This window comes from Tupaia chinensis, unplaced genomic scaffold, assembly GCF_000334495.1.
Source record: "Tupaia chinensis unplaced genomic scaffold, TupChi_1.0 Scaffold000161_1, whole genome shotgun sequence".
Taxonomy (NCBI): domain Eukaryota; kingdom Metazoa; phylum Chordata; class Mammalia; order Scandentia; family Tupaiidae; genus Tupaia; species Tupaia belangeri.
This window is the reverse complement of record NW_006159632.1, coordinates 2158677-2163851: the sequence shown is the minus strand read 5'-3', so window position 1 is coordinate 2163851 and position 5175 is coordinate 2158677. Positions and strand designations below refer to the sequence as shown.

Here is a 5175-nt window from a genome sequence, read left to right as displayed (position 1 = left end):
GGCGTGTGTGCAGCGCGTCGGCAGCCCGCCTCCGCTCAAAACGCACCGCCTTGCGGTGTGCGCTGCCCCTGCGTAGGTGGCGTCGGAGGCGACCCGGAGCGCCCTGCGCCGGTGTCACCCGGCGGGAGTCCGGGGACCGGTCGGGCGCAGGCAGAGGCCTGACGGTGGCGGCGCACACGGACGGGGAAGGCGAGGCGTCCGGAGCAGGTGCGGTCGGGCTGGGCGCAGCGGCGTTCCTGACGCGGAGCGTCGGGGCTCGAAGCGTCCTGCTGCGGGATCCCTCCACCTGGGAGGACCGAGCTGCGGAGGGAGAGGGGCGAACGTGCGGCGTGGATTGTACTCACCGACCGCTCTCTGGACAGGCAACCGGCAGTTTTTCAGTGTGGGAAGTGAGGAGTATCAGACTGCACCGGGGCATTCAGCGATTACTCGGCCAAAAACATATCGTGGGGTTCATGTGACACCTACAAATGCTTCATCATTTAAGGCTAGTATATGATAACCGACATCTGCAGCTGTGATAAATTGGGGATCTTTTGAATAAAGAGAGGAGACAAGAGAAAAAGACGAGCAGGTGAGCAGACATGCCGCAGTGTTGACTCCTTTGATGCTTCGGAACGCACAAACTATCATGGAATGGGTTTCAGTACTCGGAAACATTGAGGGGCCTTTGTTTTCCCTCCACTAAGAACACGTGTATGGTGTGCTAGCGGTGGCGGGGTGGTTAAGGCACTGGACTTCCACGTGGTCAGTCACGGGGACCGGCAGCCTAAAAGTCAGGCTGGACATGTGTGGGTGTGCGCCCAGAATCCGGAGAGGAGAAGGGACTGCGGCGTGGCCATTCCCACCTTCCCTTTCTCTGTCTCTTTGGCAAAAATTTTTTTTAAAGATGTTTCTAAAGTAGAGAGTAAAAGTATATACATATCCTCTGGGAAAAGAACATTGACATATTTATTGCATATTTTCCAACTTCTCTGTGTAACCAAAAGAAATAATTTTTTAAATTTAAAGTTATTTATAACTGATGATTTAAGTTGAGAACATCAATCAAAGCTGTAAGAATTGAAACAAAGTTTACCTTTGATTCTGTGCCAGGCTGTTCACCTGTTCCTGGTCCAGAGGGCAAAACGTTTTTGGTGATTTTTTAATGAATTATTTTATTTAACTTTTATTAAAATTATTTTCCAGTTTGATTAGAGAGAGGGAAAGTGAAGAAGCAAGGCACCAGGGCTTTGACCACCGCGCCACCTGCTGGCCCCAGGAAGAGTTGGTGAGGTGTGTGTGCGTGTAAGGAAAAGTAGTTTCTTGAGTAAAAGGGAAAGTACACTCCTGAGAGGTCTCAGTTGACTGGAGCATACCAAGAAAGGGTGACTGAAAAGGCGTGGTGGTAGGAGGTGCTGGGCTCCCACCTTGCCGACCTTGTTCAGGTGCAGGACCTAGTGGTTTGCTTTCTCACGCTCTTCTACTCTTTCTCTGGTCAAATGGCATAATAGTAAATAAATAAATAGTTATTTTTTTTGTAAAAGAGAGAGCTCCTGAAAATTAGTCCAATTGGGGTTTTTTGTTTGTTTTTGAGAGATTTTTGCTATAGGGTGCATGTGCTCACCAGAGAGAAGAAAGCAAGAAATCACCCCTCAGAGGGGATAGCCATGCCACAGTCCCCTCTCCGTTCTGTGCTTGGGATTTGGGGCACACACACGCCCATTGTGAGTTTTAAGCTACGGGTCCGGGACTTGAACCGTGATTGACTACGTAGGACTGGGAGTCCAGTGATGTAACCACTATGCCATCTGTGGTTCCCAGTCCCATTGGTTTTTTAAGTCAAGTCAGATGCGTTTTGGCTGCAGTAAAAAGATATGAACATGAGTTTTGTTCTCAACTTAGTTAAGAAGAAATGGCACTGATTTAAATAACGCAGTGTGAAAGAATTAGTTTTTCATTATTCTACCTCTAATGTTGCTCAGTAATAATCTTTCCCGAAGTCATTGTTCTTGCTTTGCATCTTCTTTTTCTTTCTTTCCTAAAAATGAGGTCATCTTTGTCAAACAGTATAGGTAACAGTTGGAGCTGTGTTATTTCGAAATATTTCATGAGCTTTTTTTTTTCCTTGTGATATTTTTAGTATTAACAGCTAGTCAAAGTAAATATAGAAATTTTCTGTGTGGGGCCCAGCAGGTGGCATGGTGGTTAAGGGCACTGGACTCCCACCTAGCCAACCAGGCTTCGAGACCCGGACCTAGCCGCTTGCGTTCTCATTTTCTCTCTCTTGCTCACTCTCACTTTCTCTCTCTAACTCTGTCCTTCTCTGGTCTAAATAAATAGAGTTAAATAAAATAATTCTTTTTAAAAAAGAAAAGAAAAGAAATTTCTTATGTGAATGTTTCTCTTTGAATTCAAATTAGTAAAATAATTTCCTGTGGTGGGGTACCAATTTTTTATGATTTTTTTTCCTACAGCTAGTCATCAAAAGCATACTACCAAAAAAAAAAAAAAAGTACTTGGGAATCGTAAGAGGAAACCAGGCCAAGACATGGTGGCACAAGCAGTGAGGCTGGGGCCACAGGGAGGCCTGATTGGGTTCCAGGGCAGCTGGGAGGCAAGGCAGGGGGTCATCACATGAGCAGATCCTGTCAGAAATGCTTCTGTCTCACTCTCTCCTCCATCCCACTCAGCCACTCTCATTTGAAAGGAAAAAGCAAAACTGAAGCATACACCAGTGTCATGCTTTAATTTCCATTTGTAATCTGCCTTCAGTAAGAGTTATGCTAGTGAAATTTATATCCTTGACTATTTTTACACGAACATGAATATTTGTGTGGCATTAAGGGTGAAGGTATTCTAGCTAAGCATTTTATTCTGAGGATTCCAGGACTATGATCCCTGAGAAATTACATGTGGGCTTGTGTGGGCGTACTCAGATACACGGGTAGTTTTCTTAGAAGACTCAGAGTATGGTTATATTCTCAAAGGTTTCTCTGACCCCTGAGCCAGCACTGGCCGCTGGTGGCCATCTGCCCCACCCGGGGGTGTCTGCGGTGCATGGATACCTTGGAGGTTTTACGTTCCTCCTGTACCACGTTGCAAGTATTTATTGAAATTCACCCAGCCCACGAAGAAATAGGGACTAGATACCCTGACGCTCCCTAGGCTGTACTTGTCAGCTCTGCTGAGCCCTCAGCCAGGCAGGGAGAGTGTAAAGCCACTGTCGTTACATTTTTTAAATTGTTTTATTTTTCTGGTACTTGGTCAGTGTTATTTTATTCTTTTGCTATAAGGTGCATGTGATGTGCTCACTACTAAGAGAGAAAGTGAGAAAGCACCCACCAGGGAGATGGCCATGCTGCAGCCCCTTCCTTAGAATTTTGAGCATACACAGATGCATGCCTGGAGTGTTTTTCAAAACTCCAAGTGCAGGACTGGAGTCGCATGGATCCAGCCACCTTCACCATCAGTCCACTGCCACGCCCATCAGCGTTTGTCTTAAACATCGGGCTCTGCTCTCCTAAATACGTTTCCTTTTTATAACGTAATGCTAGCAAGGAATAACAACACTAGAATTACCTTGCCTGCCTCTGAGTGCACGTGATAAGACAGAGTCTCAGGTGACTAGGCCTTAGAAGATGGGTTCTAGAACTTGTAATTAGGAAGTTACAAAGAATACATCTATACAAGGAATTCAGGAAATAAACACCAACAAACACTCTTCAATTGTGGTGTGATGTGATATGATTTAAGCAGCCCACTCAGGGCCCCCCAGCACACGCAAGCAGCTGCATTAGAAGCATGCAAGATACATCTTTAAAATGGAGATTCCTGGGACCAGCAAAGTGGCATAATGGTTACGTAGTTGGGCTCCCACATGGCAAACTGCGGTTTGAGTCTCAGACCCAGTAACTTCAAACTCACACCGAGCATGGGCACATGCATGCCCAAAATCCCAAGAGGAGAAGGAACTGTCATGACCATCTCCCTTGGTAGGTGATTTCTCACTTTTCTTCCTCTCCCTCTCTCTCTCTCTCTCGTGAGTGCACTCACTCTATAGCAAAAATCTCTCATTAAAAAACAAAAACAAAAAACAGAGACTCCTGGCCAGCCCCTTAGTGGTCAAGCCCTGTTTGTGGAGATCCTATGTGGCTGACCACAGACCATAGTCTCAGCCCCAGAGACTTGGCGAAAAAACAATGGGCATGTGTGTGTTTGGCCAAAATCCTGGTGGGATGGAGAAAAGGATTGTGGCATGATGTGGCCCATTCAGAGTCTTTGTGGCAAGTGTGTATGAACTCAGCTTCTTGTCTTTTATGCAAAATGTTTAAAAATACCCTTCCTGAAGCAATATATTCTATGGGATACTGTCATGCTTAGTTTGATGGTGTCTCTTGAGAAGCCAAAAAAGTTGGTTAAGAGAGGGCTAGTGATCCTGGAGACCAGATCCTCGTTCCAAGAATCAAAAGGCAGGACGGCTAGGTGCACTCTGTAGTCGCAGCTACTTGGGAGGCAGAAGAGTCACAAGCTCGAGACCTTATCTTTTTCTTTTTATATTTAATTTTATTTATTTTTTTAATTTGCTGTAGGGCATGTGAACTCACGAGAGGGAGAGAAACTGAGAAATTAAGCCACTAGGTCCAGGACTTGAACCATGACCAGCCACATGGGAGTCCAGCTCCTTAACTACCATGTGGTTAATAAAGAGAGAGAGAAGAGAAAAGATGGAGTCCCAGCAGGGATATGGCACTGTGAGGCTGACCTACATGGAAGGGGTCTGTGTTGATATGGCGGCCTTGTGTCAGGTCACATGCGTGCCTGTGATCGGACTGGCCAAGCCGGGCAGTAGTGCCAGTATAAAGGTCCTGTCGGGTTCTGTTCTCCCCACCCCTCATAGAAATGAACAGAGGTACGTGGTAAACCTCCGAGAATGTCGTGAACCTCCAAAGACACCGGAGCAGTTAAAAAACTAGACTTCTAATTAGGACAAGAAATAGATACAAGGTACAGCAGAGACAGAACAGTAATGGCATGTCCTGAAAAGGCCGTGAGAAATAGTCTCAGAAATAGTGAATTGGGAACCAGCAGTTAGTGTAATGGCTATGTCGCTGGACTCCCACGTAGTCGACCGCGGTTCGCGTCCAGGACCCAGTGGCTTAAAACTCATGCCGGGCGCATGTGCGTACGTGCCCA

General features: G+C 46.3%; 1 protein-coding gene across 8 annotated transcripts in view; it reads left to right on the top strand.

Annotated features, from left to right (window-relative positions):
• GGPS1 (geranylgeranyl diphosphate synthase 1) overlaps window positions 1-5175 on the top strand; it is a 20225-nt gene that overhangs the window by 218 nt on the left and 14832 nt on the right. The window contains exons 2-3 of one of the 8 annotated variants that reach the window (XM_006145965.3): window positions 77-207; window positions 363-574. The exons of 2 other annotated variants lie outside the window; for them this stretch is intronic. The gene's annotated coding sequence lies outside the window, so the exon portion shown is untranslated. Of the gene's footprint in view, window positions 1-7; window positions 575-1253; window positions 1276-5175 lie in introns of those variants that run through there. 5 more of the 8 variants (XM_006145966.3, XM_014586811.2, XM_027770843.1 and 2 more) reach the window with 5 other exon arrangements.